Source organism: Copadichromis virginalis, linkage group LG4 (genome assembly GCF_057382275.1).
Source record: "Copadichromis virginalis isolate Kocher_CV1m ecotype Utaka linkage group LG4, C_Virginalis_male_GT1.1, whole genome shotgun sequence".
Lineage (NCBI taxonomy): Eukaryota > Metazoa > Chordata > Actinopteri > Cichliformes > Cichlidae > Copadichromis > Copadichromis virginalis.
The window spans coordinates 34118065-34138205 of NC_140621.1; the positions used below are offsets into that span (position 1 = coordinate 34118065).

The following is a 20141-nucleotide window of genomic DNA, read 5'->3' on the forward strand; positions in this document are numbered from 1 at the left end:
AACATCAGGTTCATGCACCAGTGGGACTCACCCCACAGTTTGAGAACCACTGCTACAAAGCATGCTTTACATCCAGAAATGTAGCTAACCTGACATTATTCTGGGATTCGGAGGGTCCAGTTTAACGGTGTGAAAAGTGTGTCTCCATAAAGGAAAAGTTTTCTGTGAGGAAAACCCACAGCTTCACCCTGGCTTCATCCAGGGTGAAGCTGTGACAGCAGCAGATTACTGCCTCTGTAATGCCGGGGTGTCCACACACTTTGGCTTTGTTATACATACTGAGCAGGACAAATGTGTTAGTGCTCCCTGGTGGATAAAGTGCATTACAACAACACTGCGTATAAATTACCTCGAACAAATGGAAATTTCTGTACAGTACTACACTACTGTGTGTGTGTGTGTGTGTGTGTGTGTGTGTGTGTGTGTGTTCATAGCCCATCTTAGATGGAGTAAAATGAGCCAGGCTCTGATGTGTACTTGAACATTGTACAACATTTATGTTAGAGTATATAAAGACTGTAAATGTGCACACACTGCCATCAATGCGTTCTCTGCGTGCACTGATTAAAAGCTTATAGTTTAAGGGACGAGCACATTCCTGATGGGAAGGAAACGGTGGGCACTGACTCCGCCTGTCCCAGAGAATATTTCAAGGGCAAACCTGTTGATGCGATCTGCGGCAGGAGGCAAGACGGGGAGCGAGCGAGCGGGTGGGAAGGCAAAAAATAAAAATGAATGAGTTGACAAACGAATGGGTCCCAGGGAGGCGTGAGGAGAGATGATGCATTAATCTGTGGTGGTTGAAAAAGGGGGGATGTTGTAGAGTTGTAGGGCAGCCAGTACTCAAAGAGCAGAGGGAGGGAAATAAACGGGAGGGGTGGAGGGAAGGGAAGAGAGAGACGGGAGGGAGAGCGAGAGGATAAATCCTTACTACATAATGATTAGAGCTCACAAGCCCTTCCTGTGACATGGAGTGTAGGAGTCAGGATTACAGCCGGCCAGAGAAGCCAGAGTGAAAGCTCTGCTGATGGGCGAAGGAGGGGCACAGGTAGGAACAGCCCAAAAAACAACAAGGCATACAGGACAACAAGTGCAGCCAACTGAAGGCTAGAGCAAGCAAGGTGCGCTTGGAGAAAGGTCACGAGGAAGATCCAAGAATTTCCAAACTCCAGCAGTTTGCATCTGCACCTCTGTTCCGGCCATCTGTCGCCGGCCGCCGACGGCCTCGTCCCGGGCAGCTGGATCATTTCTCAGAGCCTTATTTTGATGGAGTGGCAGTAAAAGTACCGCTCGCACCAGAGGAGGACGAAGGAGGGAGTCTGGGAAATGAAGAGAAGGGTCACCCTGCAGGACCTGCGATAGATGGGGACACACGATGCGGACAGGTGTCAGAGACGGAGTAGATCTGCGTCTTCACGAACCGGGCAGTGACGATCAAGGACGCGGGTGACGAGCTGAAGGTTGAGGATTTCTTTTGGCGCAAGTTTCTGGCAGCTTTGTTAGTTTTTTCTTTTTCCCAGAGACTCACTTTCCAGCCAAGAGAGGAATTATCTTTCCCCCAGAGTTGCGCGGCTGGTGAAGACTTTAAAAAGGCTACTGCTTCACACAGGTATGCACACTCGAGGGTTTCTCCTAAATTCCTCCTCAGTTTCTCCTCCTGGGACACATTACCTGAAAACAGTCTTCAGAGGTGTCCCTGTCAACAAGTTGGAAAACTAAACCAAAAGCGCATCCGTGGACGGCTGAGATTATATCAACTTGCTTTGCTTCTCCTTTTCCTCCTCTGGCACCTGTTCACCTTGATCTCCCTCCGTCACTCCATCTATCCTCCTCCTGCTCCTCTTCTTCCCCCCCCTCCCTTTTACCAGCGAGTGATAATGTGACCTTCTGCCAAAGTGCTGGAAACCATGCCACCGTCGCAGCGGGCTCCTCTGTTGCTGCTACTGAAATAGACTCAAACAAGTGCAGGGAGAGGAAGAGCGAAAGGGGGAGGGAGATACGAAGGAGGGAGGAGGAGGAGAAGACGAGGGCCAAAGGGGAGAGAAAGGAGAGGAGGAGAAGGAGGGGAAAAAAAGAAAACGGGGAACAGGACGGCTGAAGCTGCACACACGGCATGAGTGGTGACGAGCCAGGGCTGGATGTGGATTGCCAACACAGGTAAGATCACCTTCGTCGATCGCATTATTTAAGCACCGGCGTGCTCCGATCAGCTTGCAGTTACTCCTGGTTAAGTATGGAAATGCTTTCTGCTTCTTTGGAGTAGTTTTGTTTGTAGTTTTGTTGAGCAGAGTTTCCTCCTGCTGCTTTCTGCTTTGGGTCAATAGCAGAATTATCAGAACGCAGAGGGGATCAGATCAGAGGGGGTACTCGACAGCATCCTTGTCAGAGGGATCAGACGACACGCTGCGCGGGGCTTTTTCCGCCTCTTGTAGGTGGCAGTAACTGTTGCTTTAACTCACCGAGCTGCTGGGAGGGGGGGGATTAAGCAGAGTGGATCGATGCGTCATTGTAAACAGTTAGAGCAGCTGAGAGGGCCTTTTGATACATGCCCGCCGGACTTGAGATACCACTGCTGCAGGGGAAATTGAACTGCCACTGAAGAGTGACTTCACAGGATGTGAGAAAATGTGTGCTTGCTCCAATTACCGAAGGATTCGTTCTAGCGTTTTGGCTCCAGGAGGACGCGGCGCCTTCGAATCAAATCTTGTGGCTCGAAATTAGAGATTTATTCAGAAATATAGTTTGTTCCAAACATGGAACAAACTATATTTTATCTGACATGTGCCCCAGGATCACTAACACCATCCGCTCCACAATTTAATAGTGTCAAGACGCATGTCTGCAGCAGGAACTCAACACACAGGCAGGAATCCATCCGGAACAAACGGCCACATTATCCATCCCTGAGTGAATAACTGACGGACGTCTCTTTATCTCAGAGTAACAGATTCTTCTGTCACAGGCCTTAAACACGACTCAAGTCGTTTTATTTTCATGCGTGGACAGAAAGTGAATATGAAAAAGGGGCTTTAACGATGAAGAGGTCAGAGGAAGGGAGGCAGTTTAAATGAGAGGCGACGGTGAGGGGGGAATCCGCGGGGACGTTCTGCCGAGCTGGACACGACTTCTTTGAGAGCCGAGGCTGCTGCTGTCCGGACACCACAGCCACGAAGGATGGACACAGACTGACTTTAACCTGTTTTTAAGGCTCACACAGGTTATTAAACGCCTACAGAAACCTGTGGAACAGTGTTTCCTGTACAGCGGCCAGACTCAGACTACAGCATGTTTGTCTGTGTCAGAAAATGTGTTTGTGTGACCGAGACACTTTCACTGCATGCGTGATGTGATCGGGAATTACAAAAGGAACACTACGCTGAATTAGATAAGAAAACAGAGGACGAGGTCACACAAACTCATCGGCAAAGGTTTTAATGAGCTTATAGATCACGGGAACAAAAGCCTGTTTTTTCCATAGACTTCTACACAATCCAAGCCTGAGGAGACGCCCTCTGCTGGCTGCCACAAGGAATGCACATTTAAGCCACTTCCCCACTGGCTTCACTTTTCAAACCTGGAAATGATGCCTGTCGTTTAAATGCACACACAGCCACACACGTCCAGACCAGAAAATATACTCATTTAAGAATTCTGGCTTCTAAAATTAACCAGTTTAATAGGGATTAGATAAGAAGTGGGCATGATTTCCACTTTGGCACGCAGTTACTTTGGTTTGAGATCCATTAGGAAGAAAATGAGTCTGCTTTATGTCCCTTTTCATAGTTTGCAGATGTCCTCTTATTTATCAGGCTCTAAATTTGGGTCTTATGTGTCCTCGTGGGCTTTTATGCAATTAAAGAGTTTTCATTTACACCGCCTATAGAAGTAAACGCTCCAAGAATTCATTTATTTTGAATCAAACCTAAGATTCATGCGATGTTGAAGTGAGGATGAAACTTCTTCGGTTAATCGTGGTTATTTGTTGTAAAATCGCAGGTCCACAGGTGGAGGTAAAAGTCTGTTTTTCCTGCAGTGAGAGCAGAGTGGGAGCGGGGGGTGGTGAGAGTGTGTGACAGTGCAGCAGCAGTTAGGCAGGTGAAAAATGGCTGTTCATTATGTTATACCAACCATATCCCAGTTTCAGTAATTGGGTGCGTGTATGTGAGTTCAGTACAGACAGCCTGTACGTACATGCGCACCAGAAACCAGCCGGAGGATCCTCAGCCCATCGCACAACATGATGCAATCTCACTACATCACCTGCCCTTCAACACACGTGAGGACCTCGCCTAACTCAATAAATGGTTACGAGGGTTTTTACTATGATCGTCCCTCTCCCGGCTGCACCAAAAACACGCTCAGCAGCAAATATGTCTGACTTATTAAACACTATCAGTTACAGGTTGTCAGGGAGGATCAGCCTTCATGTTAGCAGACACTGAACAAACCTTACAGCAGCACCGAGCAGCTGTAACGACTTCAAACATTACAGGGAAGGTTCTTATATGAATCTGTGGTCATGTAAGGCACACAGTCAGACAAGAGGGTGACAGCTGGTAATATCATTTTTCATTGTGAATCATGCAAAGCTTTTCTAAAGAGTCTAAGACTGAAATGCAAAGTTCATTTCTACTGTTGTGAAGTGTTTGCAGACAAATTGGCGTCTTCCAAGCAAGCTACTGACCCCCACAGCAACATAGCAGCAACCAAAGAAAGATGCTGGAGTCAGAAACCAGTTGTGGAATCCACATGTTTTCCAGGGGTTATCATGGTGATGACCCCTGCAGAAAGCAGCTGTTGACCCCATGAGGCCTGTGTGAATGAGGCTTTAGCAGCCGAGTAAGGAGAGGCCTGGCCAGCTGCACTTAAGTATGTGAAGCAGTTGATTATCAGCTGATAAAACATCAACCAGTGAGTGAAGAAATCTCTTCCCCTGTGCTGATGCTGTGCCTGGACCAGCCTGAGTATGGTAATTAAAATGGATGCAGCATTGTTGCTCTTTTTATAATTGAAACAAAAGCAACGAACGCCGTCATCCTTCGCAGCGCTGGATCTCAGTGAGCGCAGAGACTGACAGCGAGAAAAGCAACAGCAGCTACACAAACACCAGTTTAACAACCATTCCTGTAGCCTCGAGTTACTGAGCTCTTCAACTGCAGAGCTAAATTATATCGTCACGCAAGCCTCGCATGCTTGCAGCCTGCAGCCTGCGGGCAGACTGACAAACAACCTCCGGGTTGGTATCACACAGACACGGGCTGATTTGTCAGCTGTCCGGATCTCCCATCTCACGCTCGGAGCCGATCTGCTTAATCAAATGTTAAAGACACAAAACCTCACCCATCTTTACGTCTCTGCAAAGCGAGAGGCGAGGGAGGGGAGGAAGACGGGAAGAGGAGAATGATGATTGAGAGAGCAGACCCCAAAAAAAAAGAAAAAGAAGAAGACATAAAACAGAAACGCCAGTCGGCTCGCCCGCACGGGGAACGGGTTGAAATGGAAACTGCTCTGATTGACGGCCGGTTACAAGCATCCCAGACAGTAAAACATTTACTGCAGAGGAGGGAAGGAGGTTACAGGATATCAGATCAATCTATCCAAGGTCATCAGAGACGAGGGTAGATTTAACTCGGGCATCATCCCTAAACCCTTCTCTCGACAATCTCTAAAACCCGTACGGGTCACCGTTAAACGTTCAAACGCAGATCTGTGCTGCGACGCCGGGCGAGAAGAAGTTCTCAGGGCGCTCTCATACTGCACAGCCTGCGTGGTGAAACCTCAAACTCCGGGCAGAATGAGGCTTGCAGGCTATGCTGCTCTCCTCTCGAGTTTATGGCTGCACTCACGGGCACAACAGAGACTCGGGGCCCATTTATATTCATGGCGCAGCGCCGCTTGCACCTCGTCTAACGTCCTGTCCCTGTTGAGAAGGAAAACTGACACGCCGTGGGGTTGGGAGGGCGGTGGAGGGGGGCTTTCTTTGCCTCTCCTTTCCTTGTCATTCTTCTGCCTCTTGTGGATCCTGACACCAACCTGAGTGTTTGTGCATGTGTGACGCGTGTGGGTGCATGTGCGCTGTGTAGTACGGGAAATTGATTAAGCTAATTGCTTTCTATTCACAGCTGCGTGTGTCCCGCTTAATTTTTCACAATTATCCCTGAGCGGGTGACGCGGTGGGAGGGCGTCTCGATGAGGGATGATGACAGCGATAACCTTAGAAGGAGGGCCTGGAAAGTGAGGGAGGCCGGTGAGACGACATCCAAACAGAAAGCTGCGTTTAAAGAAATCGGGCTGAAGCGTTTCCACTGCCGTCTAACAAAAAGTGACACGCAGCGTCCTGGTGGTTCGGCAGCTTGTGATGACGACGTGGTTGGGGCTTTGCCACGTGTCTCCTCCTCCTCTGTCCTTCTTGTCACTCTCAGCGTCACCTAACAAAGTCAAACTGCTCGACAGAGCAAAAAAGGCACAACTCGTGACTTCCTGAGAGATAAAGAATTGTTTTTTACTTTTCTGGAGGCTGTTTATTGTTGCAAAAATCAATACGCCATCTCCGGAGAAAACCATAAAAGCCAGAGTTGTTTATGACATGCTCCGATTGCTTTCCATGGAGTGGTTTTACATGTTTGAGCTGCGATTAGAGGCACTGAGGCTGTACCTCTCACTACCTTTTCACAGATTCTGACAAATCGAAAGCTCGTGCAGTCATCCAGACAGCAAAAGAAAACCATCTCTTTGTCGGCTTCCTTTGACATTAAATTTCTCCCACGTATCCTTTCAATAACCAATTAATAACACTTAGTGTCCTGCAGAGTGTTTTTGCAAAGCTCCAGCTCATTCTGTTTTTTTGTGGATACTTGGTAAACATGACAGATGTTTTTCTTTGGAGTCCGAACCCGAGCAGAAAGTCAATACTGATGTGCTGAACGCAGCTCAGACTGGGTGATGATGCAGATGTGCGTCTGCTGGATGTGTTGAACTTTCACAGCATGCAACACGTGGAGACATCGAGGGCCAAACAAGCGTTTTTGTTATGTCCTGGTAGCTGATCCGAACCAGCAGGTCGAGTACATCCTCTGCTGGGCAGGGTTCGGTTTATGTCTGTGAGCTGTTACAACTGCCCAAAAAAATGCAAATGTTCTATTATTATTCTAATATTTCTACTATCTATGCAGTGTTTTTGCTCTAGTGACCTTCAAGTCATCTCGAACCAAAACAAACACGGTGAAGACAGATGACACTTTCCTAATTTAACGTGACCCTGTGATGCAGCTGGATTCTTACAAGCATGCTATCCGGTCATTAAGTGATGACGTGACGAATCCTACTTCCGGGCCTAAAGTAGTCTGCGTTTAATATGGCTTTTGTTTTGTATTTTCTTCTATTTGATCTCAAAAAGCTCCTAAAACAGTCAGTGATCACTGTTGACCTCCCTCTGCTTTTATTACCGCTAATCATTTATTTAAGCTCAGTTTTTAAAACCTTAGGATGTAACTAACCTCGTATTGTGGATGGATTATCTCAGTTGTTCTCCTGACTGAAGTTTGGTCCTTTTACAGCATCCTGCCATGCGATTACATTTGTTCCTGACCACCGAGAACACTCACGTTAACTTTTATCGAGTGGAAAAAAAGTTAGCTTGTTTATATTATGCTAACATAGCTGTGTCGCTAGCGGTCACGTAGCACATCATTATATACCAGCTAGCCAAACTTCAGTAACCCTACAAACGTCACTGCTGTTTAGTTTCCTGTCTTCATTTATGCTGGAAGTGATAACAGAGCTGTACGTTTTAATTTGTTTCCAAAACCCCGCAGTCAGGACATGCTATATTGTATTTAGATAGAAGCTAGCGAGCTAACTCCCTGCTAACTTCTAACTCCGTTAAATGTCATAAATTCCGTTTTCATGGATGCCTGGATGTTAAACTCAATTCTTACACCTGGTAGAGCAGAACGCTGATCATTTTATTAAAGATGAAAGACTTTAGACAGTTTTTCAACTCTCAGTAATGCCACAGTGATCGTTTGATATATGGACCTGCAGCGGAGTTTAGGTCCAGACACGGCTAGTGACGTCAGACTGAACAATCGGATAAGTAATGCTATTCCTGCACCAGCAGCACAGACATGGTGCAAAGGCTGACTCTTACCAAATGGCGAACAAGCCTCGTCTGCATCCTCATTTATGGTTTACATGTAAATACAACAATGACATGAAGTCCTCGAACCATGTTTAAGTTGTATTAGCTCACCCAAATGACTGAAAATCTGTTTTCTTGAAGTAAAACCCACGTATGCATTTAATGACTGAGCTCTGAATCCAGGGAGAAAAACCTAAACCAGTTTGCTGTCCAAGAATCAGCATCTGTGTGAAAGCCTTTGACAGATCCTGAAGATTATCCCCGAAACCAGCACAATGTTTCTATACGGCGATGTTGCTGAAGAGTTTTTCAAATATAATATTTCAATTCTATCTTTAGTACAAAGTAAATTGGTTTAAAATTGGTATTTCAAAGCCTCCGCACACAAAAATCAATACGGTCTTGCCAGCTTTATGCCTCTGTGGGTGTGTGATTTGGAAGAACTGACTGATGTTGCGTTTATCTTGCACATTCCTGCTTTACACACAAAATAGGAAAGGAGAGAAAGACTGCACAGGCCACACACACACACAGATTAAAAACAAAGTGATATGCTCATATGTGGATTAGAGCGTGTGTGTGTGTGTGTGTGTGTGTCAGAGGTCAGCTGTATTTGTGTGCAGCCACTATATCAACTGGGAGAGTAGGTTGGTGACAGCTGGACCGGTGGCAGGGGTGGAGGGGGGGTGGTCTGGTTCTGCATGGGCAACCCCAGTTTCAGCTTAACCAGGGTCTTACACTGATCCCTGCTTTACATACGGCTGCACATGAGGCCGAGTGCGGGGTCCGCCAAAGCCTGACAGAGGACGCTTCCGCCACCCTCCGTGTTACCTGCCGCCGCGGGTTTACAGCCAGGTCAGCCCGCAGGGTCAGAGTAGGAGTATGGATATCAGCGTGTGATGTCGCGCCCTGTAAGCCTTCGCCAAACATCCGCCCATGTGTTAAAGGCAAAATGGATTACATTTGCATTGCCATTGTAATCTTCAGCCTCGCAGAGATTATTACCCTCAAAACGCGTCACAATCTGTTCGATTTCACTACGCGCTGTGCTGACGAAGACAACGCCGGGTGATGAAGTGTCCCCTGACGATAAATGTGCCAAAGCAAAGAGGAGAGATATATATCAAACATCTGTCCAGTGACGAGCAAACACGTGGCCTCTGTCCTTGGGGATTTTTCCCCCACTTTGGAGTAAATGATGATCTTTTCTCGACTATGTTGATCCATTTATTGCACGACCAAACTACGGAGTCTTTTCTTTTTATAGGTTTAATGCAAAAGGCTCAAGCTGGGCGATGACCTGATCAAGGTTATACGACACTTGCTGCAGAGGAAGCGCTGCTTTATCGCTACGTGAGGTTTCAAAGATGGAACTGTAATAAAAGCCGGCTACATAGCTTTCCATCTGCTGTGGCATTTAAAACCTGCTGATCGTGGCCCCTCTGATGCTACAGAGTCAGAAAATCCAACTGTTCAGTTCTGCTCCATCTCCCTCCTGAATATTTAAATCCTTTAATGCAAAGAGATACCAGCAGCCGCCTGACTACTCCCCTCTCCCACCCCAGAACCTTTGTTCAGAGACGACAGTAAAAATCTCACCAGATTTATGAGGACTTTACCTAGACAGGTTTTCACCCTGTGGCAGATCAATCACTCGTAGTGCAGAGTTCCAGTAGAGGCGTGCGCGTCTTAAATATGTCTGCAGTGCCGGCGGCAGAGGCGAAGTCAAAGGGTCCGCGACAGAAACTAATATCACCGAGTGAGTCTGTTTGATGCGTCTCTGTCTCCGGAGGTCACGTGCAACAGATTCATTGTTATTGGTTTGGACTTCAAAGCCTCCACTGGGGTTTCACTTTGGGTGCATTTCAGCAGGAAACCCTGGTGGACGTCGACTTGGTCTTTTTCACGCGGCCGGCTGCCGTTTATCACACGGCCACGATACACGACCCCATCCCATAAAGACCAGAGCCGTAAATCAACAGGCAGATTTAGGGGGGACCCTGCCCCTCTGCTGACGAGTCTGTCGCTGCAGAAAATGAAAATCCTGGCCTTCATGGAAACGGAGCCATATTTTGTACAAATGAGCACAAAAACATGATATGGATTATGCATTTTGTTAACTTTATAAGTTTATATAACATAAGAGCCACATAGTTTTTTTGTTTTGTTTTATTTATTGCAGTGCTACAAGTCCTTACGCAAGCAATTTGGCAACACCTCTGGGCAGTTACTTGGAGGGGAAAACACCTGTAACATGGATTTTAAACCCCAGAAGCAAATAGATGAATGATAACTGAGATGCTCTCTTAATTTTGGTGCGTCTGTGTTGTATTTTCATCACCTATTTGCTCATGAATGCAGAGATGCAGCCTCTAACAGCTGATATCCTATTTTGTAAATACGCTATGATGAATGTTAAACACTGTATATGTTTCACAAATGATTGCATGCTCTGCTAAACAGGGTCATTTGTGGGTTAATTGGTGCATTAAATAAATTTTTGAATCATATGATTACGAGCATCGAGTAAGCAGGTGGTGCAGTTTCTGCCCAGCATGCACCACAAAGCTCCTCCCACCAACAACAGCAATAATAAAAAACAAACTTTAAAGAAAAAAAAAGAGTTAAAATGTTGATTTTAAGCCCTTTCGTTTTTGGAGTTGCACATCACTGCAGGTTCTGAGTCCTCCACGAGAACACTGAACAAATTCTGTTCTGATTCTTGTTATCAATATACTGATCAAAACAAAATACAGATAAGATCCTCATCTATGTATTTACTAAAATAATAAATACAGAAATATTCACAGCCTTATGACCGTGATCCACAAACGTCACAGCATCATCACTGGCTAACTGCAGATTGGCTTGTTGGGGGTCAATCGGCAGCACAGCAGCTATCTGCGTTATTACACTCGACATAAACAAGTCCAGCATGATCCAACAGAAAAACTCCACTTTATCAAATTATGTTTGCATAAAGCAGTCACAGCAGGTGAAGATGGCTGTTTTCAGGCCATTTTGTCAGATGTCTAACACTTCGTCACTGCTGATGTGGCATTTGCAGTCAGAGTCCCTGCAGTGACGAGCACCTGCCTCAGGAGATATGGTAATTCAAACATCCACAGTTCCTTTGTTAACCGGTTTTGTCTTTAATTTATTCTCAGTCGCCTCCATTGCTTTATCTACACATTTCTTTTCACTGTTCCATAAAGGTGGCCAGTTACGCACATGCTTCAGTGAAGCTTCAGTGAAACTGAGAGGCCGTGAATCTTAATCTTTGTGGCACAAGTCAAAGTTCTGATTAATATCAAACAATCCACTGATTTTAGCATTAATCTGTCGTTTCCCATCGTTTAATCTTAAACAACATCAGAGGCACAGGTGTCGAACTTAATGAGAGCTTCACGATTGATCTTCTAAACAAACGAGCCTAAAGAGAACCAAATTAAATAAGCACGATTAGAAAGGATGAAAAAAGACAAGAGATTTAACAAACACACTCGAGGAGACTGAAAAACCAAACAAGGGCCAAAAAGATGTTTCCTGCACGCTAGGATGAACACAAATTGTGCAGCTTGAGGGCAGCGAGCAGTTACAGCCCGTTTTTGCACAATAATTAATTTGATATTTCCAAGGTTAGTTGCATAAATGTACTTGTTGTTTATGCTATTTAAATTCAGCTTCGGCTTTAGTGTCATAACTAGAGATGGACCGATCCGATATTACGTATCGGTCCGATACTGACCTAAATTACTGGATCGGATATCGGAGAAAAATAAAAAATGTAATCCGATCCATTAAATATCACGAAAGCACCTCACAAAACTTGCAACATGCCGTAACTCACCTCAGAACGTATGCATCACGTGATAGAGCAGCTGTGGCATGCAGGACCTGTCGGTGGTCTGGATAGCATGTGGAGCTTCGCTAGCAACCTGGCATTTCATCTCCCACAAAGTTATCCCCGAGAGAAGTAAAGCAAGTGTGTAAGTCCATCTCTGAATGTTTGTAAAGCATTCCCACGTTAAGCTTAACAAGCGACTGCCTCTCGCTCTCCGGCTGCTACTTCAATCATGAAACTGCTTAAATCAGCTGATCGGCTTTTCTGTGCGAGTCTGTCTCTCGTTTGTTTTTGGTCCACTTTGCACCAGAAAGAGGAAACCAGCGGCTGAACAACAGCAGCACGTTTAAGCTTGATCAGCTGTTGTTAGAATTTATTTAATATTACTTTCTACTCGAGGATCTTTTTCTACGTAGCTGACGGCTGGTAACTGTGCAGGGGCGGATCTAGCAAAGTTTAGCCAGGGGGGCCGATAGGGCATTAACAGGGAAAAGGGGGCACAAAGACATACTTTTCTTTCTTATTCTCATTTAAAATGTCTAGCTTTTAATAAATAATTATCTGACACCCAAAGTTTTAATTTGATGTAAAATGAATAGAAGTCAATTACTGTATATAGTAACTATTAAGTCTAATATATATACCCTAGTAAGCTATAGTACTTTTTCCTTTGGGAAGGTACCATCTGTGCAGTCTGCAATTTTGTTGAAGAAAGATGTTGAATCTATTTAATATTTCTTGAAAAATAATTGATTTCTGTGCATTTTTTTTCACACTGCATCAAATTAAGGTTGATTACGTCGATTAAGCATCATGAGGTGGAGCGTGAGGGGTGGTTCCCTATTTTTTATTTATTTATTTTTGTTGTTGCTGGGAGTTGGAACCCTATTAGTTAGGTTGCTTAATATTTACGCTAAGTACTCTTTAAAATACCAGAATAGGGAGGATGGTGTAGGTTTAAGTTTATTAGATTGATCAGTATTGCTGAACTATGAAATATTTTTTTTGTATACAGGTATAACAGAATAGCTTTAGTGTAGTTGTTGTTTTAAACTTGAGTATGAACTTGCAGACTTGCAAAATGCAGCAAGATATTTAAAAAACAGTTTTGTTGATTAAAAAACACTATATCGGATTCATATCGGTATCGGCAGATATCCAAATTTATGATATCGGTATCGGTATCGGACATAAAAAAGTGGTATCGTGCCATCTCTAGTCATAACGTGTGCAATTTTACATCATGTTTATTTGAAGATAAAGGTTCACAGAAAGGTCTCGCTGAATAAACATATATTATTATTATTAGTCCTAGACCTTTAGGTCACAACAAGCCTACAGATCGGTCGCTCAGCAACAGGGAGGTGCAAGTTCAGGTGGTCGCCCATGGACACAGCACCACAGACGGAGTCGTGAGCTCCGGCTCAGGCCTGTGGTGGAGGTGAGGCCAGTCTGACCAGCACGCCGACCTCAGGCTTGCTGGTCAGACCGGCCGACAGTCTGGGAGGATTCCCACTCCTGCTCGTGCACCGCCGACCACGCCCCACCACAGAGTCCAATAAGATCAGACTTGGTAACCTTGTTAAAGTGGCTGGTAAGACTTCAGGGAGGTCTCAGGTCCAGCTTGCGGACTTTTATAACAGGCAGGTGCTGAGGAAGGCGACCTCTGTCATCCTCTCTTAAACGACTTTCAGCTGCTTCCTTCAGGTTGTCGGTATAAAGTGCAGTTTATACCTGCTGCTATCATCGTGCTTGATAACACTAAACCATGTTCTCTTTCTTTTGGTGTTGTTTGATGTGTGGACATACTGCAACTTCATTTCCCACTGGGGACAATAAAGTGACCACTGAGTGCATTCACATATAAGGCACAACAGTGCTGCTATATGATCAGTCACAAACATGGTTCAGTCTACTGGCAGCAAATATGTGGTTTGCAGTTTAAGCTGCTTCGAGTGGCCTGCAAAACTCAAACATGCTGTTAAACAATTGGTGACCTACTCGATTTTATAATAAATAAACTTTATAAAGTTTATTTATTATAAAATCTCACCCATTATTAGAACGGACTATAAATATAATTGTGGACACTGTGAACAAGCGAACCACTGCCAAGCTCTACTTCGAGGTCAATTTTGAAAAAGGACCACGTACAATAAACATTCAACGCATTGTACCAGAGTTATTGTACCTCGGCAGGTCAGATGCAGAAGATCATCAATTACATTTATCTGAATCTCATCATTATTTGAATACATGAGTAAAAAAGTGTAGAACAGCTGAATACAGCATAGTCTAATATTTGTTATCTGGTAAACTGCAGCTGAGGAACTGGTGTTGCTTTGTTAATTAACTCAAGCGCCAGACGATGTGGAGCCGTGCCAGACTCGGTCCCACGGAAACAAAGAGCAGTTATTGTCTGATATAAGCTGTTTAACTGGAGCAGCTTAGAGCAGCCAACAGTCGGAGAGAAACTACAAACTGAGGACAGGATTTGGCACAGACTCTGTCTGTCTTAGCTTTTCTGTATTCTGTGTAAAAGTACACAGATCAGAAAGGGATAGGAAACCTTAATAGTCTGATTCAAAGGTTCGGTCAGGACCTGCACAGCGGTCTTAGTGGTAGGCTGTCCTGGGTCACAGATACATCCAGAGATCTGGCTCCAGATATTTAGTTTATTTGAGATCAGTCAGAAGATATCGAGGATTGATCACATTTAGCAAAGCTCGCGCTGTAGAACGTCTGACTGCAGTACAGCCTGTATAGGAAATGTTTACAAAAACACTTTTCATTTGGGCTCCAACCAAAAAATGCGGACACGCGCCAACTATGTCATACCGTGGATATTTTTAGATGCCGATGTTTTTCCTTTTTTTGCCTCTCACCTCACCCCGCACTTATGAGGATGATGATTCTACAGATTAGTTAAATGGGTGCAGATTTAAAGAGATTAGCGTGGCTGTATTTTTTAATCAGAGATTAGTTCAACATATTCATACAGGTGTAATCATCTGGTGGTAAATGAATCCTGACTCTTTGTAACAGAGAAGGTCAAACTGTGGCTTGTGTTTGCTGGGTGGTTGCATTTATTAAATTCTATTAAAGAAACCTCTTTCAAGCCTGGAAAGCACTGATCCTGTCTGCAGGATACCCACAGCGAGCAGTGACGTAGACCAAACTGAGAAAAACAGAAAGCTCAAAAGCTGCGACACACTTCCAACATTTCTGAAGTTTTTTGAAGATTTTGTTTTCGTAGTTCTGGAGAGAAAAATGTTCCTACAGTCCCCAACAAGATTAGCAAGCTAAGGTACATCCAATAAACTGGGAACGCTCTATTCCTGTACAGTAATACTTAAATTTAAACAGTTAAAGCCGAAGATGAAATAAAGATGTGAATTTCCTGACCGGTTAGCGAGCAGTTGCTGGGTGATGGTGCTGCACTAAAAACCTCCCTGTGAGTTGTCGTAGTTTCCATGAAAGATTCCAATTTGTCTGCAAACGCTCGCCAACTAACGGGGTAGTCAAACTTTCCAAAGGTTAAAAAATGAGAAAAAAAACCCTTCAAAGTAAAAGTTATTTATTTACCTCTAAAATTATAATTATATATATATATGAATAGATGCTATCTGGTTACCTATAAAAAGTCTTGATTTGGAGTACCTACATCTCTTAGTTTCACTAAAAAGTCCCATTAATTAGCTCATTATTTTTGATTTGGATTTGGTGGATTGGCGTTCACTGATCACACCCAGGATATACCACTGATTTGATTTCATCTATAAAGTGATACTGTGATAAAGTGATTCAGTAAGAAGTTCTGCCTCTGCCGTGTCAAACTGAGCTCAGAGATTTATTTTATTTATTTTACTAAAAAGCTAATTATGTTCCTACAAACCTAGTGGACGTCTTTCTTTCTTTGCTAAAGATGGTGTATTTCACTATTTTGGGAAGAACTGGTCACAAGAGGAACAATAGAGCTAATTTAAGTAGTGTTTGCCTACCCGGTGCAACGATAGGGAAGCCCTAACGTTCATACGAGTCCCATAAAAGTCATAGATCTGCTTGATCATGGAGTTCTGACAGCGCTGGATCAAGAGGAAGCTGCTGGACTGTTATCAGCAGGTGAAACACAGACGCAGCAGGCTGCGGATCCATGGATGAGTGTATTGATTAAGTAGCAGGAGACGGGACAGGTGCACATTGTTAAACAGCTGCAGCAGGGGTGTCGTGCCCAGAATATAAAGGGAGTCATTAAACACTGCACCACACTTCTCACCCAGATGTATTTACTGCTGCAGCTTCACGTTAATGAGCTGGATCAGGAATCACTTGGAGGACCTTTGCAGCATCTCATCGATAAATGGCAGGTTGTTTTCTTTCATGTGGTTTCATCACTCATATGGTCTATATCAGAGAAAACAGAGAGTGGACAACTTTGGAAGAATGGATGCAGTTTGCAGGATGCAAAGATGAGATTTCAATGCACACTGTGGGGCAGGACGGCTGTTGCAAAAGTAATTAAAGGACACTGATTGCGCTAATCCTCATTTTCTGTCATGTGTACTGATACAGTGGTGGATGCTCATATTAAACAAGGCCAAATTTCCAAATAATGAGGTCAGTGTATGCATAAATAATCCCAAAGGGTCAGGCTTCAGGCTGCTCTAAACACTCGGTTTCAGACAGCTTCTTTTTTACTTGTGTCTTTGCATGTTGCCACAGATGGGGGATCTCCTCATGTGGTCATTCTTTGGCTGTGAGATGCCCCACCCACCAGCTGTTCAAGCTCTTTGTTTGCAAGGAGCAGCCAATCAGAAGAAAGCTGGGTCAAAAGGAGAGGAAGGGAGATGCCAGAGGTGCTTGTTGAAGCTTCCACCCCCCTCATAAGAAAATTAAGGATTACTTAGAGTCCAACAATAAAAATCTGGACCTGGAAATGAACAAAACAGGTTCCCTCCAATATGACAAAATGATATTTTTTAAAAATGTGAAAATAAACTGCTGCTTTTGGTTGAGACAGTGCTGAAAAAGGTGAAGGAAACATACACTGCATTAGAAGGGGAAATAAACCGCACTGTACAAGACTTCAATATGCATGAACCAGATGTACTCACATTCTCATCACTGAGTCTGTGTATGTGTCGCCGTGTGCAGAAAATCCAATTTGCCTTATCAGCAATATTCAATTTCTGGGAGCAGATAACATGTGTATGATGTTTGCATTATTTACCTGTTCAACTTAACAAAATGTCCAAGTGTCAGCAGTGTGGAAGCACAACAGACTAAAAATAAATAACGTCGTTGTACGATAGAGCCCCAGCAGCTATTTTTAATCAGTCTGCATTTCTCAGCTCGTTCAGTAAAGACACTGCTTCCTCCGTATGTCACCCACTAGAGGGGGATAAGCACATCTTAAATGTTTGTTAGTCAAACTCTAACTAACTGAGGACAGAGAATACGAACACTGTCGATTGGTGGGACGATACTGCCGATCGGCACCGTTTAACTTTGAAAGTTCGGTCTCTCGTCCGCTTTTTAAAATCTAATCTCTCATCAGATGTTAGATAATTCTCAGCGGTGGCCTGTTTACACAGTTCAGCCGTCAAAAGAAGAGGAAACAGGAAAGTGGCTGGTATGTGCTGCTCTGAAGCAACTTATTTAAGTCACGTTGCTTTTCCATAATCCCTTTGACAAGAACGGACTTTGGCGACAGCTTTCCAAGAGAGGCAGTAAGAAATAAATAGGACAGAGGAGTGTGTGTGCTTACATTACTCCTGTAATGGGGACTAACCTCCCAAACCATCATCTCTACGTGTAACCTTAAATATCTGACTTCTTGCATTCTTGCTGAAGAAAGTTTGCAATTAACAGGGAAAAGTTCGGGTTCTTCATGTGGGTATGGAATAACCGTTAATGTGCCGTCTGTACCATATGTACAGCATGCAGCGCTCCATGTTGTTATACTCTATATAGGTTAAACATACTGTGGTCTACTTTATTTATTTAATCTCACAGTACAAAGACAACATGTAAAACACTGAAAAGGAAAAGGTTTCCCTTTTTTTAACGCAAATTTAAAGTTGGGACAAGTTATCTCACATATTTATGCAACTTGCAAGCAACGCATTAGAAACTGAGGAGCCCATCACTGTAGTTTAGAAAGCAACATGTTTCCCATTACAGCTGCAGGATTTCAGCTCTTCTTTTTTCTGAATCATAACACTGCAGATGTCTTTAGTGGGCCAATCATCATCTACCACCCAAATTTATTTACTACAGAGCTATCCACAAAGTACGAGGCCACCTCCACATGTTCAGGCATGGAAACCTGATGTAATATTCCAGAAACAGGCTTTGCCGTTACTATCAGCTGTTCGTAACACTTCCCACAGTGAAATGATGCACATGCTGTTTTCTTTGCAAATTTGCATCATAGGATTGTTTTTTGTTTTTCCTGCAGTATATAAAAATTGCTGTATCTCCAAAATAAAACTATGAAGACACTCAAAATAAATTTCCTGTGGTGGGAAACTATTTTTTGCAACTTTATTGTATTTAAAGTTTTGAGGGATAAACCTCTTAAATTTCTCCAAATAGAAATATATGTAAACAAAACAAAAGCGATTTTCAATTTTTTTTGTAGTTTATTGCACTTTTTTGCAATTTATGTAATTACTATGGACTTAATGCATACATATTATTAAAATATGGGCTATAACAGTTGTATTGATGTATAGCAACTTGAAATGCTCCCACAAATGGCACTACAACATGTAAAAAAATAATATAAGCTCTGGTGGACTTGGTTCTATAGTAGGTCTTAAAGGGTTAAATAAATATCGTCAAATAATTGTGATCTCAATTTCAGTGAAAATAATCGTGATTATCATTTTTGCCATAATCGAGCAGCCCTAGTAATCGGTCCCCCTAACCCCTTCGTCAGATCTATTCTTGGAAAATGTATATTTTGGAGAGTTTCTTCTGATAGAGGTGGAGAGCTTGACGTGTACAGATTGGAATAGAAACGAACAAATACTTCATCAATTCCCTCTGGGTCCGATATTATGTCACCAGCGGCAGACTTGACCTTTGGAATTCGTTTGGAGGTTGCTTCGGCACGGGCTTGATAGGCCAGAAGTTTCCCTGCCTTATCACCGGATTCAAAAAAGCGTTGCTTTGTCTTAATTAATTGAACCATAGCTGTTGCGGTGGTGGTTATACAATATAAAATATAAATAAATATATTAAAATCATGTCACAAAGTTACTGATGACTCCATTTTTGCTTTAATGACATTTTTACCACCTGAGCGTTCAGCCTTCATTCATGCGCCTCAGCTGTTTTACGGTTTCATTAAATATACAGGAGGTCTTCACGTATTTCTTCCATGAATGTTAATCTCACGACATTAAGCCTAAACGTCTCTACTGCTGTCAGCTGAAACACGGCTGATGTCACTGAACAGGATGTAGAGTCGAGTTGCACATGCAGGACACGTCACGAACAGCTTCCCATGCATGCATGCGTGATGTGTTTTCTCGGAGTCTGTGCATGCAACATGACAAAAAAACCCAATTCCTTCATAAGTATTCTAGAGATGAACCGGCCCGGCCGTCATGCACTGCATGCTTGTTCTGCAGTGTTTTCCAGAGGAGCTCACAGCTCGGTCCGACACAGGATGTAGAACGGAGAGAAAAACGCAGCACAGAGCTGCACCGTGCTCCGTGCACTAGCCAAATCTCTTGATAAGCCATGACGCCTGGTTGGGATTACCAAGGGATTACAATATATTCACCCCACTGGGATTCCATCACATGGTGGATCAGATCTCTGTGACAGGGGCCCAGTGTGCAGCACTCCCCGAGGGCCACAAACACTGCTGTGAAAGATTTGACAACGAGCCTAACTCTGTCTGACAGCTCAACACAAACCGCTGTCTGCTTACAATGTGAATGTTAAACTAACATTACAGGGTTTGACATCGCAGAGTCCCAACTATGGCATTTCTCCTGCATTACCTTCCAGAGGGCAGAAAGCACAACAATTGGAAGTAATTAAGATAGTACGGCTGAGAGTTAGTGCTTGCATTGCAGTCCATTAGAGAGGCAGTGTTGCACAAGGAGCAAGGATTTTATCACCAGAGGATTAAAGGCATTT

The 20141-nt window shown here is 43.8% G+C and overlaps 1 protein-coding gene across 1 annotated transcript in view; it reads left to right on the plus strand.

Moving 5' to 3' along the window:
* The first annotated feature begins 941 nt into the window (after window positions 1–941).
* The window catches only part of grin2ca (glutamate receptor, ionotropic, N-methyl D-aspartate 2Ca), a 74421-nt gene continuing 55221 nt past the window's right edge, over window positions 942–20141 (plus strand). Inside the window, exon 1 of the mRNA XM_085455031.1 lies at window positions 942–2157. The gene's annotated coding sequence lies outside the window, so the exon portion shown is untranslated. The remainder of the gene's footprint in view (window positions 2158–20141) is intronic.